Source organism: Sebastes fasciatus, chromosome 9, assembly GCF_043250625.1.
Source record: "Sebastes fasciatus isolate fSebFas1 chromosome 9, fSebFas1.pri, whole genome shotgun sequence".
Classification (NCBI taxonomy): domain Eukaryota; kingdom Metazoa; phylum Chordata; class Actinopteri; order Perciformes; family Sebastidae; genus Sebastes; species Sebastes fasciatus.
Genome location: NC_133803.1, coordinates 25,262,916 through 25,276,567, shown reverse-complemented (window position 1 = coordinate 25,276,567; position 13,652 = coordinate 25,262,916). Strand labels below are relative to the sequence as shown.

At 38.3% G+C, this 13,652-nt stretch overlaps 1 long non-coding RNA gene across 1 annotated transcript; it reads right to left on the bottom strand.

Moving 5' to 3' along the window:
• Positions 1-7,683: 7,683 nt before the first annotated feature.
• On the bottom strand, positions 7,684-13,411 carry LOC141774318 (uncharacterized). The gene is made up of 3 exons (XR_012595302.1): positions 12,500-13,411; positions 9,475-9,566; positions 7,684-8,335 (listed from the first exon to the last, which is right to left on the bottom strand). It is a non-coding gene; the product is annotated as an uncharacterized LOC141774318 (long non-coding RNA).
• Positions 13,412-13,652: the final 241 nt, after the last annotated feature.

Sequence of the window (13,652 nt, the reverse complement as noted above, 5' to 3'; positions counted from 1 at the left end):
GGCTGCATGTCATCTAAGACAACAAAACATGTCAACTTGACCATTATAAATGTTGACATTTTGCACCATACACTGAAGTGTGAAGTGTAAATGTAATTCTGCGAATATTTTTTTATTTTTTTACTGTTTCTGTCACACATCCATGAAAATGTCATCTTTATTGTAGAGTGATTGAGATAATGGTGGCATGTGGCAGCTTGCCCTGCGTGAGGTTTTCGAGGTTCAGCTGTTTGGCAGCAAGGGCCGGTGGATTTACAGAGCTGTTGTCTGGATGCCTCCTCCTGACCTGCTCCAGACTCCCTTGGTGGTGGTGTCCTCTTTCCCCCCAACAGGGGAGGAATTTTGATTTCAACAGTTGAGGGGACACAGTTATTAGTACAGACATAAATCCTCATAAGGGCTTTAGTTTTTCAGATGCCCATACCCGAGGTAGAACAGAACACGGTGCAGTCAGATATCAGGGCACCCCCAACACCATCTCCAGGGTGGTTTTATTCTGCACTTTTTTGCCTATGTGGTGAGGGGATATTTTGATCAATTTCATCACTTGTTGCTGTATACTGCTGCATAAAATCATCAAAAATATTAATTTAATAATAATAATTAATGATAATAATAATTTTCGACAAACTACACTATGACTTTTTAAAGTTTTTTTCGAATTACCACACTGACTTTTTTTTAAGTTTTTTTCGAAATACTACAATATGACTTTTTAACTTTTTTTTTCAACATGACTTTTTTTCGACATACTATACTATGTCTTTTTTTTTGACAAACTTTTTTTTGACATACTATACCACGACTTTTTTTTTTTTTACTTTTTTTCGACAAACTACACTGACTTTTTTAAGTTTTTCTCAAATTACCACACTGACTTTTTTTTTTACTTTTTTCGACATACTATACTATGACTTTTTTTTACTTTTTTTGGACAAACTTTTTTTCGACATACTATACTATGATTTTTTTTTTTAACTTTTTTCAACAAACTTTTTTGACATAACATACTCTGACTTTTTTTTCGACAAACTACACTGACTTTTTTTATTTTATTGTTGCTAATTGTGGCAGTTTAAGCAGTTCACCTTATTTGCTTAAATTGCTGTACTTGCACGATTCTTGACATTTTCTGGGTTGAATGCACTTATTGAAAGTGGTTTTGGATAAAAGAGTCAGCTAAATTAATGTAATGGTACTAAAGAAAAGCATCCTCAAAACTTTGGAGTGAGAAAACACTTTACTTTTTAAATAAGTTTACTTCACAATTTTATAATTTTATGGTATATTATGACGTTCTTATTGTCATACTATATTAAAAAAAATTGTAATGGCATACCATACTATTACATTTTTGTGACATACTATAACATTAATTATGATATTTTTATGGCAAACTACTGTGATCATTTTTTATGAAACTCTTTATGGCATACTATGACATTTTGATGTTATCTGTATGGTGTACTATACTATGGATTTTTTTAACTATTTATATTGGGACATTTTTGTAAAACATGTTTATGCTACATTATATTGTTTTATGGCATAATATGCCATGACGTTTTTCATGATTTTTTTACGATATACGACATTGTTAATGCGTACTACACTATGATTATTGTTATGACATACCACCTTACATTTAATTACATTTAAGGACCTTTAAGTAAAGTGACGTCATCCATCTAAACTAGTTAACGGTGAAACTTCTGTCTGAAAACGTTTCACTTTGTGTCTCCAACTCAAGTATTTCTCCATCACGAAGATTAAACAACTCCACCACGTCCTGCTCTTCACATTTTGAAGAGTCCCCCCACTATTGACGTCCACGGAGTCCTAGCACCAGTCTCATTGGTTCCGCATGTGTCACTTCCGCCGCTCATGTGGAGCCAGAACCAGCTAGTAACCCTATAAACTATCCATGTCCTGACATTGCTATTTACAATAGGTTAACAAATTACTTTTGGACTTTTGAACGCCTTCTGTAACATAAATACCACCCGGTCCAGTTTATATTATAATGAAACTCTATTTTAAGTCCCTGAAATTAATAAAAATCAAAATATGCCAAAGATCTTTATATATTAGCCTATTTCAAAAGTATCTGACCCTATAACTAACAATCCCTTTTTTTATTATTTAGTTTTATTCATATCATAATTTATGTCTATTGTGATATCTGCCCCAGTTTGGAGGATGATAACTTTGTTATTGTAATGATTTTGCCTTACTGGTTGTAAATTCATTCATCTTGTGAATAAAAAAAAGCTACTTCTTTTTGGTTTGGTTTACAGAAGAACTTCTGTAAAAGATATCCTACTAACAAAGATTGAGATATTACTCACTTTTAATAAGTTTTTTGTCAGATGAAATTTACATAATTCATTTGATTAATATCTTGGCAACATATTATATCCATAAAATGATATGGCTTAGTTGACAAAAACTATTAGATCATTTAGATATTTAAAATTGATCCCAATTGTTTACAGGGACTGTTTGTAAGAATCAGAAATGCTTGTTAACAACGACACTTGTGGCCGTTAAGTCAGCGAAAGTTAGCGTCGGGCTTGTGCTCGCTCTACATAGACATGAACGAGCATCGCTCAACACAGTGAGGCGACACACGTCAGCTAAAACCACTATATCACTCTATATTTCACCTGGGAACAGGGGAGACACCGGAGTTTTGGCCGGAGACGATAACGTTTCTCGCTGCGGAGCCCCGTCACTTCACAAGACAAGGGAAACCTCTGTTGGAGCTGCAGCAGTTATTTCTGCACAAATGTCCACTGTACATTCACTAGATATTCTCAGAGCTACGAAGTCTTCTGCAGTGTGGAGTGTGCGCGCATGCACGTGAGGTGGAGCGAGCTGAGCGAGAACGAGCGCGGTGTGTGAGTGAAGGCAAGCAGGCAGTCAGAGGAGCAGAGACTCTGGTCCTGGAGACCAAAGCTACGGTCTCCCCCGCGTCCTCGGACCACGGCCAACACTGTTTAACAGACGGGCTTCACTAAATATAACTTTGCGGTTTTGGTGGGGGGAGCTACCTGCAACCTACTTCACTTTAGAGGGAAACCACAAATCAGAATGATATACACAAAACCTGAACACAAGGTCACTTTGTAACAAATCATCCTTAATGAATGAACTAATTATTGCTATTCTATTTGCACTGATTGTTAAGCACTTCCTCTTGTGCAAGAGAACAACTTGCTTTTCATAGGCGGGGTGTGTCAGCATCTTGGTGGTCGTAACCATGGTGATGGCAGCTGGTTTAAAAAAGCTGCCTCTCCTGCATGTCTGTATACACTCCATTGCCATTATATCACGGTCGTGTGCTGTCCTGCTCTGACCCCGGCACGCTACACTAACCTCACGGAGCAGATGCCGGTTCATCACCAGCCACTGTAAGGCCACACACGCACATACTTATACTCACGTAGTACATGCATGACTTAACGCACATGTAGCCTCGCAAACTGATGCTCTCTCGACTAAGATCAGCGCTTGGATTAAACACTGCATGACCTCTAACCTGGTGTAGGATATCTACCGCTATTACAGTGCATATTGTAGTCTAGTCTGCAGGCTATTCTTAGCACCGCTATAAGTGAAAACATGAGGAGGAAAGTTTCTCAAAGGCTTTCTATATGCTTCAACAAATCATCAACTTAAATATCTGATGCACTAAGACAGACGTATTCTTACGCTGTCTTATTCGGTTTCCGCTTGTTTTTTGTCAAAGACACTGAGGGTTCGCAGCTGACTGAAGTAATTTAAAGTCAAAGGCAGATATAACTTTGTGTCCAACAATGCGTACGAGCCTCCTTTACTTGCATTATAGTACTAGACTGGCAAACTAGCTATACATCGCTCACATCCAGAGGTGGAAGAAGTACGCAGATCCTTTACTTCAGTAAAAGTACATAAGTATTATCAGCAAAATATACTCAGTATCAAAAGTAAAAGTACTAATGATGCAGAATGACTTCTTTCAAAGTGATATATTACTATAGAATATTATATTATTCTGTTTTTAGATAGATAGATAGATAAGAGGTTAAAATACACAGTAAATATACATATCAACACGAGAGATATGTGTATGGTATACACAATATAAATAATATATTAGAATACACTTTAAATATATCAGACTACTACAACTAGCTTAGAAAATATAAATAAAAAAGTAGAATAACAATAACATACTATATACAATAGCAAAGTGTGCAAAGACATACTATATACTGTACATTAGCATTAACATGTATCACTAATGAATACATGAAAGAGCATTTTAATGATGTAGTTCATCAATGTGGAGTCAATTCTAGATACATTGTGTACTACTGGCTGGGTAGATTAGTACTGCATCATATTATATAAGCATATCATGTTTTATATCTTTATTTAAAAAGTAACGAGTTACTCCAGCTGTCAAATAAATGTAAAAATTACAATGTTCCAATCTGAAATGTAGTAAAGTAGAAGTATAAAGTGGCAGAAAATGGAAATACTCAGGTAAGGTACAAACATGTCAAAATTGTACCTGAGTAAATATACTTAGTTACAATCCAACGCTGCTCACATTAAACCACAATTAAAAACAGCCAGTTGTGGGCATGCAGGATGTGAAAAGTATAGAGGCCGTGGAAGAGAGGAGTGGAAATGTGCAGTATGAAGGGAATTGGCTGTTTCTAAGCTGGGACGCGTACGGGAAAATCCAGAAATAAAAAAAGAACACCGTAAAAACGGAGTGCCCATTAATGCCATTTATCTGACCCTGTATCAAAACTCACTGCTAACTATACCACTATTCTTTTTATACTGCAACTTTTACTCTCTGCCTATAACCCAAAGCAATAGTGGTACTAGTTAGCAGTGAGTCTTTGATACAGGGTCAGATAACTGGCATGTTGGACTCAATTTGACCACCCCATTATGTGGTTAACAAAGCAGCGTTGCTATCGGTCAACAGTATACATTTGCATGTTCACCGAAGTTGAACTCGACATGAAAGCAATGCCACAGTTCCATTAAAATAATTGAATCTGGTGTGAAATATTGCTGTCATTAATACTGGTATGATGGGTCCTATATATAATACTGCTGTCCCCATGTCACCCTGCAGCTACTGCTACCGCTATGTTTGGCATTCACGAGGGTGAACAATGATTTCCTATCACTAACAATCACATAAGTAGGGCTGGCTATTGAACCTCATTAGTAGTAGTCATTTATTTTGGTCCTTGTTAAAGCTGCAGAGGGTAGAAATGAAGCCAATATGATTAAAAAAAAAGTTATTTTATAAAACGGTCACTATATCCTGACAGTAGTGCATGAGACAAGTAATCTGAAAACAATCATGTGCCTCTGTGTCCTCCGGTGCTCCTAATGGCATCTACAAGATTTCACAGATCCGAGGAAAACAACCAATCAGAGCTGAGCTGAGGCCTGTACTACCAAGCAGGATTTGGCGTTAAAAACACACGTAACTTCAGGGTTAACCCTGAGTTTTCCGTCCTACGAAGGTGGTTCCCTTCTTATCGGGGTAGATCACCATGGTAACTGATGCTGAACAGCTAACCTGCTCCGGAGCAGGTTATGTTCCAGATAAGAGATCAACTCGTATAAAAGCACCGCCTTCAGACCAATCAGAGCTCTGTGCGGTGATTATATGGCAATAATACACACATACGAAGAAGTTTAAGTCATAATCCAGGCTAAAAACAACACAGTTTAAACTGACAAAAGCAAGAAGGACAGCTGGATTTATGCTGTTTTGTTTTTATGTGTTTACCGCTTTGAATTACGTTTTCATATTTATTTTTTTATTTGCTCTTGAGTTCGTTTCACACCGCCGGAGACGGGACGCAGCTGAAAGAAGGCTGAAATAGTCACACACGCCGTATTGTAATCAATGGATATAATGAGGTGTAATCCATCCATCCTTTACATATAGCAATGCTATTTATATCTAAATGACTTTTGAGTGTTCCGTTAAATTAATAAGTCTGTTAATTTACACATTCACACATCGGAAGTTTTTTCTTTTGCCAGTTTCCTTCCTACATTTGGCAGCTTCAACTGTGTTACTTTTAGTCTGGATTATACGTTTAACTTCTTCGTATTTGTCTAATATAGTTTCTTCCTTTGTAAAAATGTGCAGCTCTGCCTGTCTGTCTGCAAATCAGTAGACTTGTCCGTGCTGTGATTGGTCAGATGCTGTAACCCCGCCCCGTTTATGTGAACGCGCTCATAGCCAGATGGAGAAACACCGAGTTGATAACCACCTTCGTAGGACCGTTAAGCGTGATCTCGTTTGTTAGGGTTAGTGAAGCCAGATAACAAGAAGATACCCTGGGTATGTTGAACTCACTTCGTAGTACAGGCCTCTGGAGTCTTGCCGTCTCTGAGCAGCTGTCAATCATTCGCAAACTCCAATCAAACGGTCAAACTAGGCAGCGCTGATCAAATTTGAATCAATATTCTGTAACTGTAATGCCTATTACTCTCCTCAGATGTTTTCAGAAACATCTGGTAGTGTACTGTTTAGCTGTAAAATGAGAAAGTTTGTGACCCGGCAGCCATGTTGAGATCAGTTGAAGAAATACCAAGCACCGCCCACCAGCCGGAGCACACTTTATGAGTCAGCCTATATGTCTCTCTGCAACCCTCCGCTCCTCTCGCGGCCTCGTCTCCAGCAGTCAATTAATGAGCACAACTTCCCCCAGAGTTTGTGGAGGTTTCTCATGGTGCCAGCAGCAGCCACACCCGAACAGCTGGAACGAGGACAGAAGCACACAGCTGGGGGAGAGAGAGAGAGAGCGAGAGAGAGAGAGAGACATGGAGAGAGAGAGAGAGGGAGAGAGAGGGAGAGAGAGAGAGAGGGAGAGAGAGGGAGAGAGAGAGAGAGAGAGAGAGAGAGAGAGAGAGAGAGAGAGAGAGAGAGAGAGAGAGAGAGAGAGAGAGACGAGTGTCAATGCAACTTAACACAACTTAACATAACACCAGCAGCCAGAAAACCAGTGCTGCACAGGTTGAGTAGCTAAAACGCACCGCTAATGCTGAGAGTGCACTTTTAACCAGCAGATTTGAGGGCACATTACGAGTGATTCAGAATAGTTATGGCATAAAAAGCCTCAGTGTATGTGCGAGTGTGTGTGTACGTGTATGTATGTGTGTGTGTGTGTGTGTGTGTGTTTGTGTGCGTGTGTATGCGTGTGTGTGTGTGTGTGTGTGTGTGAACGGGAACAATGAGGCCATTTATGAGGTGAATACCGCAGCCTTTAACAAGAGCCCTTAACATATTAACCATGTGACCCGCTTGAGAGCAGAAAAACGTCTTGAGAGCCCTCTTCATACACCCAAAAAGATAAAAATTAAAAAAAAAGGGTAACACTTTATAATAACCATCAGTAATAAATGGTAAATTGATAGTTAATTAAACTTATTTAATAGTTATTTTACTGTTAACAAACATGAAATGATAATAAATAATGTTTACTGATGATTAGTAATGCTATAATTTGTTATTTTAACAGTTTATTGTTGAACACAAAATGTTATATATATATATATTTATATTTATGTTTATATGTTTATTTTATTTATATATATATTTATATATAAGTATTTGTTTATAATTAAGACATTATTTGTAATTTGGTCTATTTATGTAATGTTTATGATGTTTATAAAAACAGAACATGTTTTAAAAACAATTTGTTAAAAGTTTACAAATCATTTGGTAATCACTAACGAATACATATTATAGTATATAAAATGTTGTGCAACAATAAACTGATAACAAATACTTTACTAATGTAATCAGAATGTAATTGTTATTGTCTCTTATCAGCTATGACACAATATATAATTTATAAACTAATTATTTCATATTAAACAAACTAATAATAACATCAATTTACTAATAATTAGTACACATTATTAAATATAATTTAATTGTTTAACAGTAAAATAACTATTAACTAAGTTTGATTAACTATCAATTTACCATTTATTAATGATAGTTATTATAAAGTGTTACCTAAAAAAGTTTTTCACCTCACTAAAATCAACTTCTTAACCTTAAATGACTGCATTCAAGGACAGATGGCCAATTTACTTATCCCATGCAAAAGTGTTTCATTAACTTACATCAGGTTGACACGTAATGCTAGCGCAAACGAGGATTAAGTATGTGTGAACGAGTGGGAGCAGCCCTGACCTCTGACCTATAGTGTACGAGCCGGGCCGCCTTTTGCCCCATCGAGGCTGTGATGTCACCCCTGAGCACAGAACAGGCCGTGCTGGAAAAGAAGCCCTGAAAAAAATAAGAAGAAGTGTTGAACACGGTCCAGCAGAATAATTATATGAGAGAGGGAGTGAATCAGGAAATAGCTTTTGGTTTGGGAAACTCAAGAGTTTGAGGGAGCGCTGCCATGTGCTAAATGAAAACAGGATTTGAAAAAAAAAAAAAGAGAGAAGAGAACACAAAAGAAGCCAAAAAGAGTTTTTTTTCTTGCCGAGGGGTGGCAGGGTATCCAGTGGTCAGCTAGGAGAATATCCCTCAACCTCCCCTCCCTGATCCTTCTCTTCCTCTAACTTTTCTCTACACTCTTTCCATCAACCTCTCCTGCCCTCCTCCTCTTCCTCTTTGCTTTCTCATTCTTCGCTGGCTGGCAGCCTTTTTCCTCTTTCCTCACACGTTTTAATGGGTATCTTCCCAATCACGTTTTTTATTGCAGGAAATTTCAGCACACCACATTGCGTGAGCCGAAGGAGTGCTCCATTCTTAGCTCGGCACCGCTGAGTGCCAGGGTGTGTTGAGCTTGCCAGTGTGTGTGTGTGTGTGTGTGTGAGAGTTTAGGAAAGGGGGAGGTGAACTGGAGTGGCGTTAGTGTCAGTTTGAAGCCAGCATTACAGCCCTTGATGCCCCCTCCTCCTCCTTTTCTTGGTAACAATAGTGAAGCCAGGGAAGGAGGTGCTGGAAGTCATTGCGAAAAGACCCACAAAAAAAGCATGTTGTCCTCTGTGAGTCAGTGCACTGTGGCATAACTTCACAGGAATTTTACTCAGAAACCCCCCTCGCCTCGCCTCACCACCACCACCACCACCACCACCACCACCACCATCCCCAACACCAACACCTAACCTTTGACTCCATTTGTGAAAGCGTCCACTCCTCACCTCACCCTCTCCTCACTTTATTTTGTTCCACTGGCAGCCACCTGGATTATTCTCTGAAAAGAAGGCCGTGGTTTTGGGCCTGCGGTTTAATTGCAATAATATTTGCTGTACTCGCTGCCTCCCCGGCTCTATTCTCCCTTAACAACGGGCATTATTTTTAGCCTCCGCGCCGAGTTCTGTCATTTCCTGTTGCAGGCCTCGCTGTGCTTTCGACCACAAGCAGACTCAAACGCTCCGTGCTTCGCTACCACCGTCACACCGTTCCTCACTCACCATGCAGAGCACAGCAGGTCCCTGGGGAACTGACCGTGTCTTCACAGCCACCGCAGAGATAATCCATAAGACACTTGGGCTGTGTTCCAGCTCTGCAACAAGAGAAAAAAGCAGGTTAAATAAGTTCACATGTTTCTAATGCAAGTGTGCTCTTTAAAGGCTACGAACCATTAAAAAAAAGAAAAAATCAACAAGCAAATTACACACTCCTTTGCCTTCAGTTATTACAGTCATTTTAGATTCACAATCAATTAAAAAAATTTACAAAAACTAGGGCTGTCAGTCGATTAAAATATTTAATCGCAAATTAATCACACATTTTTTATCTGTTCAAAATACTCTTAATACTCTTATCAACATGGGAGTGGGCAAATATGCTGCTTTATGCAAATGTATGTATATATTTATTATTTGAAATCAATTAACAACATAAAACAATGACAAATATTGTCCAGAAACCCTCACAGGTACTGCATTTAGCATAAAAAATATGCTCAAATCATAACATGGCAAACTGCAGCCCAACAGGCAACAACAGCTGTCAGTGTGTCAGTGAGCTGACTTGACTATGACTTGCCCCAAACTGCATGTGATTATCATAAAGTGGGCATGTCTGTAAAGGGGAGACTCGTGGGTACCCATAGAACCCATTTTCATTCACATAGCTTGAGGTCAGAGGTCAAGGGACCCCTTTGAAAATGGCCATGCCAGTTTTTCCTCGCCAAAATTTAGCGCAGGTTTGGAGCGTTATTTAACCTCCTTCTGGGCAAGCTAGTATGGCATGGTTGGTACCAATGTATTCCTTAGGTTTTCTAGTTTCATATGATATCAAAACTCTCACTATAGATTTAAAACTGAGCCCGCTACAACCTATTAATTGCAAATATCATTAATGCGCTAAAGAAATTAGTGGCGTTAAAACAAATTTGCGCATTATTATGGCGTTAACTTTGACAGCCCTAACAGAAACCTATCTTGACACGGGCACAGAGACAGAAATTATAGTACAAAGTTCTGACCCAGGTGGTACAAAGACACGAGGACCTCCCATGCAGTGCAAAGAGACAAAGTTTGGAACGGTAGACTATACAGATCACTCCACAAATATACATTCAACAGGCAGAGAGAGGACGGCCGTGTGGCTGACAGCACGGCTGCAGCTGCAGAGGGAAGTGCAGTGACTGACCTGCACCGATCCATCAGATCATCAGGGACTGAACACAACGCAATGAATAAATACATGGGCGAGTGTTGCTAAGTCCACGTATATGTAAAGGGATACATCTGAAGTATACTGTATACAGAACTGAAGCATTTAGCTCATGTTCATCCAAATACATGTCCTACACCCCAACGTGACTTGACTCGACTGTTTAGTAAGTGCATTAAAAGGATAAACATATGGTGTTGCATCGGCAAAATAAGTGTTGGGTAATTAGCAACAATGAGCCGCATTTTAGCACTTCCGGTTCCATCGTCTGGAAGTCGATGGGTTTTTAGTTAGATGCCTGAAATAAGATCTGTTGTTAACACAAGCTGAAGAGATTTTAACGTTTTGTTCTACGATATAAAATACGTCAGGAAATATCCCACTTGTGAAGCTTTTATATGTCTTAAAAAAGGCGGTTGCTAACAAGTGGCTAAATGAGACAACTAAACGTCATCCCGCCGACTCGTCCGCCTTTACAGCCTCGTTGTTTATACTCATCTTCATGCAACCGTGGTGTCTATAGCCTAACGTTAGCTTTTTACTTCTGGCGATCGCATTCAAACTTCACACAAAAATAATAAAAGTGGTGTTCATTTGTGAAGATTATCTTGTTGAACAAAACTACAAGTATCATAAACGTGTTTGCCACAGAGTTTATTTTCAGCAATAATCCAAAACCCAATGGAAAAATCCCATTGACTGTTTGTCAAGGGAACCCGTGTGATTCTAACTTCCTGGTTGGCCTACAAAGATACGTCATCCCTGCAGCACTCTACTTTCACAGCCTGTTTGAGCTCTCCCATTCATTCCTAATGAAGATGCAAATCTTTAAAAACACAAAAGTATAGTTTCAAAAAGCAAAATAATTCCCTAAAACAGCTGGTCGCTGTAGTTTTTGGTAAATGTTACTCAAACAAGAGTAAATAGTGCATTTGTTGGGGACTATTTTCAGCTGTGTATTAATACACAGTTGGTGCTCTAGTGAGTATTTGGGGCAGCAGGACGGTGAATGTGGGATCGACTCAAAATAAACTAGTGTGTGTGTTCATGGTAATAAAGGAACATGGTACCCAGAGCAACAATGTGGATCACTCTATTAGCACAGAGGAATATCAGGCTTTGGACACACAGACAATACTTGTTAGTAGGATACATTCATTGATAATGTGAGAAAATACAATATCACCAGACTTATCCGTTAAAATCTGTGCAACCGGGCTTCTTTTGACATGCTCCCAAATCTCAGTAATTACAATAATTTGTAATTTAGAGCTGCAACGATTTATCAATTAGTTTTAAACTATTCAATTAATCCCCAACTATTTTGATAATAAATTAATCAGAGTAGTTTTTAAGAAAAAAAAAAGTTTATATTCTCTGATTCCAGCTTCTTAAATATGAATATTTTCTGGTTTCTTTGCTCCTCTATGATAGTAAACTGAATAACTTTGAGATGTGGACAGAACAAGACATTTGAGGACGTCATGTTGGGCTTTGGGAATCACCGATAGACATTTTTCACCATTTTCTGACATTTTACAGACCAAACAACTAATCGATTAATCGAAAAAATAACTGACAGATTAATCAACAATGAAAATAATCGTTATTTGCAGCGCTAGTACCAAGTTGTTATTATTAGGAATAATAACAATATTATTATAACAATTGACGAAACTACAAATAAGACCCAAGTGTCAATAACCCAGAATTCTGCTTCATTATTATCCTTTAAACTATAAAGCTTCAGAAAAATAGCATGAAGTCTGGAAATTTGCTTACAGTATCAGACGAAGCAAATGTTAGTCAGATTACCTCGGTAATAATTGGTTATGAGGTCACAGGTTCAGATCCGCAGATACCCTTGAGCAACTTTACCCAACCATCAACAGTTCCAGTGAAGTTGCTCAATGACCTGTGGTTGATTTGGGCAGCTCCCATGCAGGATGTGAAGCCGAGCCTTGCTGAGAAAAGAGCAGGGAGCTCCAAGAACCTTTTTCTAGGGAAAGAAAGATTACAAGAAACAGCTTAAAGCTAAAATGACTCAAATTCCTACTGAAGCTGAAACTATTGCCTTGCTTGATAATAAAGGTTCTGTCTAAAGCAAAAATACAGAATATGGTCTATAGTAGAGTTTCCTGTTTTCCTTGAAGCCCCCCTCCTACTTGTATCTAAGAAAGTCTGAGCCCCCCCGACACCATCACCCTAAAAAAAAATTACAAATCCTCAATTTGAATAAAGTGATTCAGTGTATTAAATGAGTTAGTCTTTATTAATTAAATCAACTTGAATGAATATAACTCGTCAGTTTCGTCAACATAAATAAAGTGATGACGTCTTGACAGAGTTGCAGACTGAATGCAGATAGATTAATTAATCTACTATAATAGCATTAGAGCCCAAAATAGATTGTTTTACTGTGGTTAAATAAATGTAATTTATAGTGTTGTTAATACAGGAGCAGGCCTCGCTTTGTGTGCGGCAAGCGGGAGAGCAAATAGGTTTTTGACCGCAATGAAAATGTTGTTTTTGAAAGGCTAAACGCCAACAAATATGAATTGAAGCAGAATATTTAGTTAGATTTTCTACTGAGTAGCAAAAAAATATATATTTTTAAATAGTTTTACATATATAGACTAGGGCACGATAACAGAACACGATAATAACATGTTAACGCAAATTCGTTTTAACACCACTCATTTCTTTAACACATCAACACAATACATTTTTCGGAGGTCGTAGCGAGCTCAGTTTTACAGCTAAAGTGAAGATACTGGTATCATATGTACTTAAGAAACATAATGAATCCATCGGTACCAACCATGTCATACTAGCTCATCATAAAGAAAGTTAAATAACGCTACAAACTTGCGCAAAATTTTGGCGTGGAAAAACTGTCATGGCCATTTTCAAAGGGGTCCCTTGACCTCTGACCTCAAGATATGTGAATGAAAATGGGTTCTATGGG